This window comes from Phyllobates terribilis, unplaced genomic scaffold (assembly GCF_046119375.1).
Source record: "Phyllobates terribilis strain yellow unplaced genomic scaffold, ASM4611937v1 Scaffold_15__1_contigs__length_34870131, whole genome shotgun sequence".
In the NCBI taxonomy this organism is placed as follows: Eukaryota; Metazoa; Chordata; class Amphibia; order Anura; family Dendrobatidae; genus Phyllobates; species Phyllobates terribilis.
In genome coordinates, this window is record NW_027362775.1 from 5,450,172 (window position 1) to 5,466,540 (window position 16,369).

Here is a 16,369-nt window from a genome sequence, read left to right on the forward strand (position 1 = left end):
AATATCAATGCCCCGTGGAAGAGATGTGGAGGTCACTATAGCTTAACAATATGGTTTTAATGCCCCTTGGAAGAATGGTGGAGGTCGCTGTGGAATAAAAAGACAATATCAATGCCCCTTGAAAGAGTGGTGGAGGTCGCAGTGGAATAAAAAGACAATGTCAGTGCCCCTTGGAAGAGTGGTGGAGGTTAGAGTGGAATAAAAAGACAATACCAATGCCCCTTGGAAGAGCTGTGGAGTTCAGCGTGGTTTTGCCAGATGGTTTTATTGCCCCTTGGAAAAGTGGTGGAGGTCATAGTGGATTAAAAAGACAATATCAATGCCCCGTGGAAGACACGTGGAGGTCACAGTAGCTTAACAAGACAGTTTTAATGCCCCTTGGAAGAATGGTGGAGGTCGCAGTGGAATAAAAAGACAATATCAATGCCCCTTGAAAGAGTGGTGGAGGTCGAAATGAAATAAAAAGACAATATCAATGCCTGTTGAAAGAGCTAAGGAGTTTAGGATGGTTTAACCAGATGGTTTTAATGGCCCTTGGAAGAGTGGTGGAGGTAGCAGTGCATTAAAAAGACAATATCAATACCCCTTGGAAGAATGGTGGAGGTTACAGTGGAATAAAAAGACAATATCAATGCCCCTTGGAAGAGCTGTCTAGTTCAGAGTGGTTTAACCAGATGGATTTAATTCCCCTTGGAAGAGACGAGGAGGTCACAGTAGCTTAACAAAACTGTTTTAATGCCCCTTGGAAGAGTTGTGGAGCTCGCAGTGGATTAAAAAGACAATATCAATGCCACTTGTAAGAGTGGTGAAGGTCCCAGTGGAATAAAAAGACAATATCAATGCCCCTTGGAAGAGTGGTGGAGGTTACAGTGGAATAAAAAGACAATATCAATGCCCCGTGAAAGATACGAGGAGGTCACAGTAGCTTAACAAGACGGTTTTAATGCCCCTTGGAAGAGAGGTGGAAGTTGCAGTGGAATAAAAAGACAATATCATTGCCCCTTGGTAGAGTGCTGGAGGTTACATTGGAATAAAAAGACAATATCAATGCCCCTTGCAAGAGCTGTGGAGTTCAGAGTGGTTTATATTGACGGTGTTAATGCCCCTTGGATGGGACGTGGAGGTGACAGTAGTTTAACAAGATGGTTTTAATGCCCCTTGGAAGAGTGGTGGAGGTCGCAGTGGATTAAAAAGACAATTTCAAAGCCCCTTGGAAGAGTGGTGGAGGTTACAGTTGAATAAAAAGACAATATCAATGCCCCTTGGAAGAGTGATGTAGGTTACAGTGGAAAAAAAAGACAATATCAATGTCCCTTGGAACAGTGGTGGAGGTTACAGTTAAATAAAAAGACAATATCAATGCCCAGTGGAAGAGATGTGCAGGTCACAATAGCTTAACAAGACGGTTTTAATGCCCCTTGGAAGAGAGGTGGTGGTCGCAGTGGATTAAAAAGACAATATCAATGCCCCTTGGAAGAGTGGTGGAGGTCGCAGTGGAATAAAAAGACAATATCAATGCCCCTTGAAAGAGTGGTGGAGGTTACAGTGGAATGAAAAGACAATTTCAATGCCCCGTGGAAGAGACGTGGAGGTCACAGTAGCTTAACAAGATGGTTTTAATGCCTCCTGGAGGACTGGTGGAGGTCGCAGTGGAATAAAAAGACAATATCAATACCCCTTGGAAGAGTGGTGGAGGTTACAGTGGAATAAAAAGACAATAATAATGCCCCTTGGAAGAGCTGCGGAGTTCAGAGTGGTATAACCAGATGGTTTTAACGCTCCTTGGAAGAGACGTGGAGGTCACAGTAACTTATCAAGACGGTTTTAATGCCGCTTGGAAGAGTGGCGGAGGTCGCAGTGGAATAGAAAAACAATATCAATGCCCATTGGAATATTGGTGGAGGTTACAGTTGAATAAAAAGACAATATCAATGCCCCGTGGAAGAGTTGTGGAGGTCACTGTAGCATAACAATATGGTTTTAATGCCCCTTGGAAGAGTGGTGGAGGTCGCAGTGGAATAAAAAGACAATACCAATGCCCCTTGGAAGAGCTGTGGAGTTCAGAGTGGTTTTGCCAGATGGTTTTATTGCCCCTTGGAAAAGTGGTGGAGGACATAGTGGATTAAAAAGACAATATCAATGCCCCGTGGAAGACACGTGGAGGTCACAGTAGCTTAACAAGACAGTTTCAATGCCCCTTGGAAGAGTGGTGGAGGTCGCAGTGGAATAAAAAGACAATATCAATGCCCCTTGAAAGAGTGGTGGAGGTCGCAGTGAAATAAAAAGACAATATCAATGCCTGTTGAAAGAGCTAAGGAGTTCAGGATGGTTTAACCAGATGGTTTTAATGGCCCTTGGAAGAGTGGTGGAGGTAGCAGTGCATTAAAAAGACAATATCAATACCCCTTGGAAGAATGGTGGAGGTTACAGTGGAATAAAAAGACAATATCAATGCCCCTTGGAAGAGCTGTCTAGTTCAGAGTGGTTTAACCAGACGGTTTTAATTCCCCTTGGAAGAGACGTGGAGGTCACAGTAGCTTAACAAAACTGTTTTAATGCCCCTTGGAAGAGTGATAGAGGTCGCAGTGGATTAAAAAGACAATATCAATGCCTCTTAAAAGAGAGGTGGAAGTCGCAGTGGAATAAAAAGACAATGTCAATGCCACTTGGAAGAGTGGTGGAGGTTACAGTGGAATAAAAAGACAATATCAATGCCCCGTGGAATAGACATGGATGTGACAGTAGCTTAACAAGACGGCTTTAATGCACCTTTGAAGAGTGGTGGAGGTTGCAGTGGATTAAGAAGACAATATCAATGCCCATTGGAAGAGTGGTGGAGGTCGCAATGGAATAAAAAGACAATATCAATGCCCCTTGGACGAGTGGTGGAGTTTACAGTGGAATAAAAAGGCAATTTCAATGCCCCGTGGAAGAGACGTGGAGGTCACAGTAGCTTAACAAGACGGTTTTAATGCCTCTTGGAGGACTGTTGGAAGTAGCAGTGGAATAAAAATACAATATCAATGCCCCTTGGAAGAATGGTGGAGGTTACAGTGGAATAAAAAGACAATAATAATGCCCCTTGGAATAGCTGTGGAGTTCAGAGTGGTATAACCAGACGGTTTTAACGCTCCTTGGAAGAGACGTGGAGATCACAGTAACTTAACAAGTCGATTTTAATGCCCCTTGGAAGAGTGGTGGAGGTCGCAGTGGAATTAAAAAACAATATCAATGCCCCTTGGAAGGGACGTGGAGGTCACATTAGCTTAACAAGACGGTTTTAATTCACCTTGGAAGAGTGGTGGAGGTTGCAGGGGATTAAAAAGACAAAATCAATGCCCCTTGGAAGAGTGGTGGAGGTTACAGTGGAATAAAAAGACAATATCAATGCCCCTTGGAAGAGCTGTGGAGTTCAGAGTGGTTTAAACAGACGGTTTTAATGACCCTTGGAAGAGACGTGGAGGTCGCAGTAGCTTAACAACACTGTTTTAACGCCCCTTGGTAGAGTGGTGGAGGTCGCAGTGGATTAAAAAGATAATATCAATGCCCCTTAGAAGAGAGGTGGAAGTCACAGTGGAATAAAAAGACAATGTCAATGCCACTTGGAAGAGTGGTGGAGGTTAGAGTGGAATAAAAAGACAATACCAAGGCCCCTTGGAAGAGCTGTGGAGTTCAGAGTGGTTTTGCCAGATGGTTTTATTGCCCCTTGGAAAAGTGGTGGAGGACATAGTGGATTAAAAAGACAATATCAATGCCCCTTGGAAGGGACGTGGAGGTCACATTAGCTTAACAAGACGGTTTTAATTCACCTTGGAAGAGTGGTGGAGGTTGCAGGGGATTAAAAAGACAATAACAATGCCCATTGGAAGAGTGGTGGTGGTCGCAGTGGAATAAAAAGACAAAATCAATGCCCCTTGGAAGAGTGGTGGAGGTTACAGTGGAATAAAAAGACAATATCAATGCCCCTTGGAAGAGCTGTGGAGTTCAGAGTGGTTTAAACAGACGGTTTTAATGACCCTTGGAAGAGACGTGGAGGTCGCAGTAGCTTAACAACACTGTTTTAACGCCCCTTGGTAGAGTGGTGGAGGTCGCAGTGGATTAAAAAGATAATATCAATGCCCCTTAGAAGAGAGGTGGAAGTCACAGTGGAATAAAAAGACAATGTCAATGCCACTTGGAAGAGTGGTGGAGGTTACAGTGGAATAAAAAGACAATATCAATGCCCCGTGGAATAGACATGGACGTGACAGTAGCTAAACAAGACGGCTTTAATGCCCCTTGGAAGAGTGGTGGAGGTAGCAGTAGATTAAAAAGACAATATCAATGCCCATTGGAGGAGTGGCAGAGGTCGCAGTGGAATAAAAAGACAAAATCAATGCCCCTTGGAAGAGTGGTGGAGGTTAGAGTGGAATAAAAAGACAATATCAATGCACCATGGAAGAGTTGTGGAGGTCACTGTAGCTTAACAAGATGTTGTTTATACCCCTTTGAAGAGTGGTGGAGGTCGCAGTAGAATAAATAGACAATGTCAATGCCCCTTGGAAAAGTGGTGGAGGTTAGAGTGGAATAAAAGACAATACCAGTGCTCCTTGGAAGAGCTGTGGAGTTCAGAGTGGTTTAAATTGACGGTTTCAATGCCCCTTGGAAGCGACGTGGAGGTCACCGTGGATTAAAAAGACATTACCAATGCCCCTTGGAAGAGTGGTGGAGGTCGCAGTGGATTAAAAAGACAATATCAATGCCCCTTGGAAGAGTGGTGGAGGTCGCAGTGGAATAAAAAGACAATATCAATGCCCCGTGGAAGGGAGTTGGAGGTCACATTAGCTTCACAAGACGGTTTTAATGCCCCTTGGAAGAGAGGTGGAGGTCGCAGTTGATTAAAAATACAATATCAATGCCCCTTGGAAGAGTGGTGGAGGTCGCAGTGGAATAAAAAGACAATATCAATGCCGCTTGGAAGAGTGGTGGATGTTACAGTCGAATAAAATGACAATATCAATGCCTCTTGTAAGAGCTGTGGAGTTCAGAGTGTTTAAAGAGACGGTTTTAATGCCCCTTGGAAGAGACGAGGAGGTCACAGTAGCTTAACAAGACTGTTTTATTGCCCCTTGGAAGAGTGGTGGAGATCGTTGTGGATTTAAAAGACAATATCAATGCCCCTTAGGAGAGTGGAGGAGGTCGCAGTGGAATAATAAGACAATGTCAATGCCCCTTGGAAGATAGGTGGAGGTCACAGTGGAATAAAAAGACAATATCAATGCCCCTTGGAAGAGTGGTGGAGGAAACAGTGCAATAAAAAGACAATATCAATGCCCTGTTTAAGAAACTTGGAGGTCACAGTAGCTTAACAAGACGGTTTTAATGCCCCTTGGAAGAGTCGTGGACGTCGCAGAGGAATAAAAAGACAATGTCAATGCCACTTGGAAGAGTGGTGGAGGTTACAGTGGAATAAAAAGACAATATCAATGCCCCGTGGAATAGACATGGAAGTGACAGTAGCTTAACAAGACGGCTTTAATGCACCTTTGAAGAGTGGTGAAGGTTGCAGTGGATTAATAAGACAATATCAATGCCCATTGGAAGAGTGGTAGAGGTCGCAGTGGAATAAAAAGACAAAATCAATGCCCCTTGGAAGAGTGGTGGAGGTTACAGTGGAATGAAAAAACAATATCAGTACCCCATGGAAGAGTTGTGGAGGTCACTGTAGCTTAACAAGATGGTCTTAATGCCCCTTGGAAGAGTGGTGGAGGTCGCAGTGGAATAAAAAGACAATATCAATGCCCCTTGGACGAGTGGTGGAGGTTACAGTGGAATAAAAAGACAATTTCAATGCCCCGTGGAAGAGACGTGGAGGTCACAGTAGCTTAACAAGATGGTTTTAATGCCTCTTGGAGGACTGGTGGAGGTAGCAGTGGAATAAAAAGACAATATCAATGCTCCTTGGAAGAATGGTGGAGGATACAGTGGAATAAAAAGACAATAATAATGCCCCTTGGAAGAGCTGTGGAGTTCAGAGTGGTGTAATCAGACTGTTTTAACGATCCTGGGAAGAGACGTGGAGGTCACAGTAACTTAACAAGATGATTTTAATGCCCCTTGGAAGAGTAATGGAGGTCGCAGCGGAATTAAAAAACAATATCAATGCCCCTTGGAAGATTGGTGGAGGTTACAGTGGAATGAAAAGACAATATCAATGCCCCGTGGAAGAGATGTGGAGGTCACTATAGCTTAACAATATGGTTTTAATGCCCCTTGGAAGAGTGGTGGAGGTCGCAGTGGAATAAAAAGATAATATCAATGCCCCGTGGAAGGGATGTGGAGGTCACAGTAGCTTAACAAGACGGTTTTAATTTCCCTTGGAAGAGTGGTGGAGGTTGCAAGGGATTAAAAAGACAATAACAATGCCCATTGGAAGAGTTGTGGATTTCAGAGTGGAATAAAAAGACAAAATCAATGCCCCATGGAAGAGTGGTGGAGGTTACAGTGGAATAAAAAGACAATATCAATGCCCCTTGGAAGAGCTGTGGAGTTCAGAGTGGTTTAAACAGACGGTTTTAATGCCCTTTGGAAGAGACGTGGAGGTCGCAGTAGCTTAACAAGACTGTTTTAACGCCCCTTGGTAGAGTGGTGGAGGTCGCAGTGGATTAAAAAGACAATATCAATGCCCCTTAGAAGAGAGGTGGAAGTCACAGTGGAATAAAAAGACATTGTCAATGCCACTTGGAAGAGTGGTGGAAGTTACAGTGGAATAAAAAGACAATATCAATGCCCCGTGGAATAGACATGGACGTGACAGTAGCTAAACAAGACGCCTTTAATGCCCCGTGGAAGAGTGGTGGAGGTAGCAGTGGATTAAAAACACATTATCAATGCCCATTGGAGGAGTGGTAGAGGTCGCAGTGGAATAAAAAGACAAAATCAATGCCCCTTGGAAGAGTAGTGGAGGTTAGAGTGGAATAAAAAGACAATATCAATGCCCCATGGAAGAGTTGTGGAGGTCACTGTAGCTTAACAAGATGGTGTTTATGCCCGTTTGAAGAGTGGTGGAGGTCGCAGTAGAATAAATAGACAATGTCAATGCCCCTTGGAAAAGTGGTGGAGGTTAGAGTTGAAGAAAAAGACAATACCAGTGCTCCTTGGAAGAGCTGTGGAGTTCTGAGTGGTTTAAATTGACGGTTTTAATGCCCCTTGGAAGAGACGTGGAGGTCACCATGGATTAAAAAGACAATATCAATGCCCCTTGGAAGAGTGGTGGAGGTCGCAGTGGATTAAAAAGACAATATCAATGCCCCTTGGAAGAGTGGTGGAGGTCGCAGTGGAATAAAAAGACAATATCAATGCCCCGTGGAAGGGACGTGGAGGTCACAGTAGCTTCACAAGACGGTTTTAATGCCCCTTCGAAGAGAGGTGGAGGTCGCAGTTGATTAAAAATACAACATCAATGCCCCTTGGAAGAGTAGTGGAGGTCGCAGTGGAATAAAAAGACAATATCAATGCCGCTTGGAAGAGTGGTGGATGTTACAGTCGAATAAAACGACAATATCAATGCCTCCTGTAAGAGCTGTGGAGTTCAGAGTGTTTAACCAGACAGTTTTAATGCCACTTGGAAGAGACGAGGAGGTCACAGTAGCTTAGCAAGACTGTTTTAATGCCCCTTGGAAGAGTGGTGGAGATCGTTGTGGATTTAAAAGACAATATCAATGCCCCTTAGGAGAGTGGTGGAAGTCGCAGTGGAATAAAAAGACAATATCAATGCCTCTTAAAAGAGAGGTGGAAGTCGCAGTGGAATAAAAAGACAATGTCAATGCCACTTGGAAGAGTGGTGGAGGTTACAGTGGAATAAAAAGACAATATCAATGCCCCGTGGAATAGACATGGATGTGACAGTAGCTTAACAAGACGGCTTTAATGCACCTTTGAAGAGTGGTGGAGGTTGCAGTGGATTAAGAAGACAATATCAATGCCCATTGGAAGAGTGGTAGAGGTCGCAGAGGAATAAAAAGACAAAATCAATGCCCCTTGGAAGAGTGGTGGAGGTTACAGTGGAATAAAAATACAATATCAATGCCCCATGGAAGAGTTGTGGAGGTCACTGTAGCTTAAAAAGATGGTCTTAATGCCCCTTGGAAGAGTGGTGGAGGTCGCAATGGAATAAAAAGACAATATCAATGCCCCTTGGACGAGTGGTGGAGTTTACAGTGGAATAAAAAGGCAATTTAAATGCCCCGTGGAAGCGACGTGGAGGTCACAGTAGCTTAACAAGACGGTTTTAATGCCTCTTGGCGGACTGTTGGAAGTAGCAGTGGAATAAAAATTCAATATCAATGCCCCTTGGAAGAATGGTGGAGGTTACAGTGGAATAAAAAGACAATAATAATGCCCCTTGGAATAGCTGTGGAGTTCAGAGTGGTATAACCAGACGGTTTTAACGCTCCTTGGAAGAGACGTGGAGATCACAGTAACTTAACAAGACGATTTTAATGCCCCTTGGAAGAGTGGTGGAGGTCGCAGTGGAATTAAAAAACAATATCAATGCCCCTTGGAAGGGACGTGGAGGTCACATTAGCTTAACAAGACGGTTTTAATTCACCTTGGAAGAGTGGTGGAGGTTGCAGGGGATTAAAAAGACAATAACAATGCCCATTGGAAGAGTGGTGGTGGTCGCAGTGGAATAAAAAGACAAAATCAATGCCCCTTGGAAGAGTGGTGGAGGTTACAGTGGAATAAAAAGACAATATCAATGCCCCTTGGAAGAGCTGTGGAGTTCAGAGTGGTTTAAACAGATGGTTTTAATGACCCTTGGAAGAGACGTGGAGGTCGCAGTAGCTTAACAACACTGTTTTAACGCCCCTTGGTAGAGTGGTGGAGGTCGCAGTGGATTAAAAAGATAATATCAATGCCCCTTAGAAGAGAGGTGGAAGTCACAGTGGAATAAAAAGACAATGTCAATGCCACTTTGAAGAGTGGTCGAGGTTACAGTGGAATAAAAAGACAATATCAATGCCCCGTGGAATAGACATGGACGTGACAGTAGCTAAACAAGACGGCTTTAATGCCCCTTGGAAGAGTGGTGGAGGTAGCAGTAGATTAAAAAGACAATATCAATGCCCATTGGAGGAGTGGCAGAGGTCGCAGTGGAATAAAAAGACAAAATCAATGCCCCTTGGAAGAGTGGTGGAGGTTAGAGTGGAATAAAAAGACAATATCAATGCACCATGGAAGAGTTGTGGAGGTCACTGTAGCTTAACAAGATGTTGTTTATACCCCTTTGAAGAGTGGTGGAGGTCGCAGTAGAATAAATAGACAATGTCAATGCCCCGTGGAAAAGTGGTGGAGGTTAGAGTGGAATATAAAGACAATACCAGTGCTCCTTGGAAGAGCTGTGGAGTTCAGAGTGGTTTAAATTGACGGTTTCAATGCCCCGTGGAAGAGACGTGGAGGTCACCGTGGATTAAAAAGACATTACCAATGCCCCTTGGAAGAGTGGTGGAGGTCGCAGTGGATTATAAAGACAATATCAATGCCCCTTGAAAGAGTGGTGGAGGTCGCAGTGGAATAAAAAGACAATATCAATGCCCCGTGGAAGGGAGTTGGAGGTCACATTAGCTTCACAAGACGGATTTAATGCCCCTTGGAAGAGAGGTGGAGGTCGCAGTTGATTAAAAGTACAATATCAATGCCCCTTGGAAGAGTGGTGGAGGTCGCAGTGGAATAAAAAGACAATATCAATGCCGCTTGGAAGAGTGGTGGATGTTACAGTCGAATAAAATGACAATATCAATGCCTCTTGTAAGAGCTGTGGAGTTCAGAGTGTTTAAAGAGACGGTTTTAATGCCCCTTGGAAGAGACGAGGAGGTCACAGTAGCTTAACAAGACTGTTTTATTGCCCCTTGGAAGAGTGGTGGAGATCGTTGTGGATTTAAAAGACAATATCAATGCCCCTTAGGAGAGTGGAGGAGGTCGCAGTGGAATAATAAGACAATGTCAATGCCCCTTGGAAGATAGGTGGAGGTCACAGTGGAATAAAAAGACAATATCAATGCCCCTTGGAAGAGTGGTGGAGGAAACAGTGCAATAAAAAGACAATATCAATGCCCTGTTTAAGAAACTTGGAGGTCACAGTAGCTTAACAAGACGGTTTTAATGCCCCTTGGAAGAGTCGTGGACGTCGCAGAGGAATAAAAAGACAATGTCAATGCCACTTGGAAGAGTGGTGGAGGTTACAGTGGAATAAAAAGACAATATCAATGCCCCGTGGAATAGACATGGAAGTGACAGTAGCTTAACAAGACGGCTTTAATGCACCTTTGAAGAGTGGTGAAGGTTGCAGTGGATTAATAAGACAATATCAATGCCCATTGGAAGAGTGGTAGAGGTCGCAGTGGAATAAAAAGACAAAATCAATGCCCCTTGGAAGAGTGGTGGAGGTTACAGTGGAATGAAAAAACAATATCAGTACCCCATGGAAGAGTTGTGGAGGTCACTGTAGCTTAACAAGATGGTCTTAATGCCCCTTGGAAGAGTGGTGGAGGTCGCAGTGGAATAAAAAGACAATATCAATGCCCCTTGGACGAGTGGTGGAGGTTACAGTGGAATAAAAAGACAATTTCAATGCCCCGTGGAAGAGACGTGGAGGTCACAGTAGCTTAACAAGATGGTTTTAATGCCTCTTGGAGGACTGGTGGAGGTAGCAGTGGAATAAAAAGACAATATCAATGCTCCTTGGAAGAATGGTGGAGGATACAGTGGAATAAAAAGACAATAATAATGCCCCTTGGAAGAGCTGTGGAGTTCAGAGTGGTGTAATCAGACTGTTTTAACGATCCTGGGAAGAGACGTGGAGGTCACAGTAACTTAACAAGATGATTTTAATGCCCCTTGGAAGAGTAATGGAGGTCGCAGCGGAATTAAAAAACAATATCAATGCCCCTTGGAAGATTGGTGGAGGTTACAGTGGAATGAAAAGACAATATCAATGCCCCGTGGAAGAGATGTGGAGGTCACTATAGCTTAACAATATGGTTTTAATGCCCCTTGGAAGAGTGGTGGAGGTCGCAGTGGAATAAAAAGATAATATCAATGCCCCGTGGAAGGGATGTGGAGGTCACAGTAGCTTAACAAGACGGTTTTAATTTCCCTTGGAAGAGTGGTGGAGGTTGCAAGGGATTAAAAAGACAATAACAATGCCCATTGGAAGAGTTGTGGATTTCAGAGTGGAATAAAAAGACAAAATCAATGCCCCATGGAAGAGTGGTGGAGGTTACAGTGGAATAAAAAGACAATATCAATGCCCCTTGGAAGAGCTGTGGAGTTCAGAGTGGTTTAAACAGACGGTTTTAATGCCCTTTGGAAGAGACGTGGAGGTCGCAGTAGCTTAACAAGACTGTTTTAACGCCCCTTGGTAGAGTGGTGGAGGTCGCAGTGGATTAAAAAGACAATATCAATGCCCCTTAGAAGAGAGGTGGAAGTCACAGTGGAATAAAAAGACATTGTCAATGCCACTTGGAAGAGTGGTGGAAGTTACAGTGGAATAAAAAGACAATATCAATGCCCCGTGGAATAGACATGGACGTGACAGTAGCTAAACAAGACGCCTTTAATGCCCCGTGGAAGAGTGGTGGAGGTAGCAGTGGATTAAAAACACATTATCAATGCCCATTGGAGGAGTGGTAGAGGTCGCAGTGGAATAAAAAGACAAAATCAATGCCCCTTGGAAGAGTAGTGGAGGTTAGAGTGGAATAAAAAGACAATATCAATGCCCCATGGAAGAGTTGTGGAGGTCACTGTAGCTTAACAAGATGGTGTTTATGCCCGTTTGAAGAGTGGTGGAGGTCGCAGTAGAATAAATAGACAATGTCAATGCCCCTTGGAAAAGTGGTGGAGGTTAGAGTTGAAGAAAAAGACAATACCAGTGCTCCTTGGAAGAGCTGTGGAGTTCTGAGTGGTTTAAATTGACGGTTTTAATGCCCCTTGGAAGAGACGTGGAGGTCACCATGGATTAAAAAGACAATATCAATGCCCCTTGGAAGAGTGGTGGAGGTCGCAGTGGATTAAAAAGACAATATCAATGCCCCTTGGAAGAGTGGTGGAGGTCGCAGTGGAATAAAAAGACAATATCAATGCCCCGTGGAAGGGACGTGGAGGTCACAGTAGCTTCACAAGACGGTTTTAATGCCCCTTCGAAGAGAGGTGGAGGTCGCAGTTGATTAAAAATACAACATCAATGCCCCTTGGAAGAGTAGTGGAGGTCGCAGTGGAATAAAAAGACAATATCAATGCCGCTTGGAAGAGTGGTGGATGTTACAGTCGAATAAAACGACAATATCAATGCCTCCTGTAAGAGCTGTGGAGTTCAGAGTGTTTAACCAGACAGTTTTAATGCCACTTGGAAGAGACGAGGAGGTCACAGTAGCTTAGCAAGACTGTTTTAATGCCCCTTGGAAGAGTGGTGGAGATCGTTGTGGATTTAAAAGACAATATCAATGCCCCTTAGGAGAGTGGTGGAAGTCGCAGTGGAATAAAAAGACAATATCAATGCCTCTTAAAAGAGAGGTGGAAGTCGCAGTGGAATAAAAAGACAATGTCAATGCCACTTGGAAGAGTGGTGGAGGTTGCAGTGGATTAAGAAGACAATATCAATGCCCATTGGAAGAGTGGTAGAGGTCGCAGAGGAATAAAAAGACAAAATCAATGCCCCTTGGAAGAGTGGTGGAGGTTACAGTGGAATAAAAATACAATATCAATGCCCCATGGAAGAGTTGTGGAGGTCACTGTAGCTTAAAAAGATGGTCTTAATGCCCCTTGGAAGAGTGGTGGAGGTCGCAATGGAATAAAAAGACAATATCAATGCCCCTTGGACGAGTGGTGGAGTTTACAGTGGAATAAAAAGGCAATTTCAATGCCCCGTGGAAGCGACGTGGAGGTCACAGTAGCTTAACAAGACGGTTTTAATGCCTCTTGGCGGACTGTTGGAAGTAGCAGTGGAATAAAAATACAATATCAATGCCCCTTGGAAGAATGGTGGAGGTTACAGTGGAATAAAAAGACAATAATAATGCCCCTTGGAATAGCTGTGGAGTTCAGAGTGGTATAACCAGACGGTTTTAACGCTCCTTGGAAGAGACGTGGAGATCACAGTAACTTAACAAGACGATTTTAATGCCCCTTGGAAGAGTGGTGGAGGTCGCAGTGGAATTAAAAAACAATATCAATGCCCCTTGGAAGGGACGTGGAGGTCACATTAGCTTAACAAGACGGTTTTAATTCACCTTGGAAGAGTGGTGGAGGTTGCAGGGGATTAAAAAGACAATAACAATGCCCATTGGAAGAGTGGTGGTGGTCGCAGTGGAATAAAAAGACAAAATCAATGCCCCTTGGAAGAGTGGTGGAGATTACAGTGGAATAAAAAGACAATATCAATGCCCCTTGGAAGAGCTGTGGAGTTCAGAGTGGTTTAAACAGATGGTTTTAATGACCCTTGGAAGAGACGTGGAGGTCGCAGTAGCTTAACAACACTGTTTTAACGCCCCTTGGTAGAGTGGTGGAGGTCGCAGTGGATTAAAAAGATAATATCAATGCCCCTTAGAAGAGAGGTGGAAGTCACAGTGGAATAAAAAGACAATGTCAATGCCACTTTGAAGAGTGGTCGAGGTTACAGTGGAATAAAAAGACAATATCAATGCCCCGTGGAATAGACATGGACGTGACAGTAGCTAAACAAGACGGCTTTAATGCCCCTTGGAAGAGTGGTGGAGGTAGCAGTAGATTAAAAAGACAATATCAATGCCCATTGGAGGAGTGGCAGAGGTCGCAGTGGAATAAAAAGACAAAATCAATGCCCCTTGGAAGAGTGGTGGAGGTTAGAGTGGAATAAAAAGACAATATCAATGCACCATGGAAGAGTTGTGGAGGTCACTGTAGCTTAACAAGATGTTGTTTATACCCCTTTGAAGAGTGGTGGAGGTCGCAGTAGAATAAATAGACAATGTCAATGCCCCGTGGAAAAGTGGTGGAGGTTAGAGTGGAATAAAAAGACAATACCAGTGCTCCTTGGAAGAGCTGTGGAGTTCAGAGTGGTTTAAATTGACGGTTTCAATGCCCCTTGGAAGAGACGTGGAGGTCACCGTGGATTAAAAAGACATTACCAATGCCCCTTGGAAGAGTGGTGGAGGTCGCAGTGGATTATAAAGACAATATCAATGCCCCTTGAAAGAGTGGTGGAGGTCGCAGTGGAATAAAAAGACAATATCAATGCCCCGTGGAAGGGAGTTGGAGGTCACATTAGCTTCACAAGACGGTTTTAATGCCCCTTGGAAGAGAGGTGGAGGTCGCAGTTGATTAAAAGTACAATATCAATGCCCCTTGGAAGAGTGGTGGAGGTCGCAGTGGAATAAAAAGACAATATCAATGCCGCTTGGAAGAGTGGTGGATGTTACAGTCGAATAAAATGACAATATCAATGCCTCTTGTAAGAGCTGTGGAGTTCAGAGTGTTTAAAGAGACGGTTTTAATGCCCCTTGGAAGAGACGAGGAGGTCACAGTAGCTTAACAAGACTGTTTTAATGCCCCTTGGAAGAGTGGTGGAGATCGTTGTGGATTTAAAAGACAATATCAATGCCCCTTAGGAGAGTGGAGGAGGTCGCAGTGGAATAATAAGACAATGTCAATGCCCCTTGGAAGATAGGTGGAGGTCACAGTGGAATAAAAAGACAATATCAATGCCCCTTGGAAGAGTGGTGGAGGAAACAGTGCAATAAAAAGACAATATCAATGCCCTGTTTAAGAAACTTGGAGGTCACAGTAGCTTAACAAGACGGTTTTAATGTCCCTTGGAAGAGTCGTGGACGTCGCAGAGGAATAAAAAGACAATGTCAATGCCACTTGGAAGAGTGGTGGAGGTTACAGTGGAATAAAAAGACAATATCAATGCCCTGTGGAATAGACATGGAAGTGACAGTAGCTTAACAAGACGGCTTTAATGCACCTTTGAAGAGTGGTGAAGGTTGCAGTGGATTAATAAGACAATATCAATGCCCATTGGAAGAGTGGTAGAGGTCGCAGTGGAATAAAAAGACAAAATCAATACCCCTTGGAAGAGTGGTGGAGGTTAGAGTGGAATAAAAAGACAATATCAATACCCCATGGAAGAGTTGTGGAGGTCACTGTAGCTTAACAAGATGGTCTTTATGCCCCTTGGAAGAGTGGTGGAGGTCGCAGTGGAATAAATAGACAATGTCAATGCCCCTTGGAAAAGTGGTGGAGGTTAGAGTGGAATAAAAAGACAATACCAGTGCTCCTTGGAAGAGCTGTGGAGTTCAGAGTGGTTTAAACTGACTGTTTTAATGCCCCTTGGAAGAGACGTGGAGGTCACCGTTGATTAAAAAGACAATATCAATGCCCCTTGGAAGAGTGGTGGAGGTCGCAGTGGATTAAAAAGACAAAATCAATGCCCCTTGGAAGAGTGATGGAGGTCGCAGTGGAATAAAAATACAATATCAATGCCGCTTGGAACAGTGGTGGTTGTTACAGTCGAATAAAACGACAATATCAATGCCTCTTGTAAGAGCTGTGGAGTTCAGAGTGTTTAACCAGAAGGTTTTAATGCCCCTTGGAAGAGACGAGGAGGTCACAGTAGCTTAACAAGACTGTTTTAATGCCCCTTGGAAGAGTGGTGGAGATCGTTGTGGATTTAAAAGACAATATCAATGCCCCTTAGGAGAGTGGTGGAGGTCGCAGTGGAATAAAAAGACAATATCAATACCCCTTGGAAGATAGGTGGAGGTCACAGTGCAATAAAAAGACAATTTCAATGCCATCTGGAAGAGTGGTGGAGGTTACAGTGCAATAAAAAGACAATATCAATGCCCTGTGTAAGAAACTTGGAGGTCACAGTAGCTTAACAAGATGATTTTAATGCCACTTGGAAGAGTCGTGGACGTCGCAGAGGAATAAAAAGACAATATCAATGCACTTGGAAGAGAGCAGAAGGTTACAATGGAATAAAAAGACATTGTGAATGCCCCTTGGAAGAGCTGTGGAGCTCAGAGCGGTTTAACCAGACGGTTTTAATGCCCCTTGGAAGAGACTTGGAGGTCACAGTAGCTTAACAAGACGGTTTTAATGCCCCTTGGAAGAGTGGTGGAGGTCGCATTGGAATAAAAAGACAATATCAATGCCCCGTGGAAGGGATGTGGAGCTCACAGTAGCATAACAAGATGGTTTTAATGCCCATTGGAAGAGTGGTGGAGGTCGCAATGGACAAAAAGACAATATCAAAGCCCCTTGGAAGAGTGGTGGAGGTCGCAGTGTAAAACAGAGACAATATTAATGCCCCTTGGAACAGTGGTGGAGGTTACAGTCGAATAAAAAG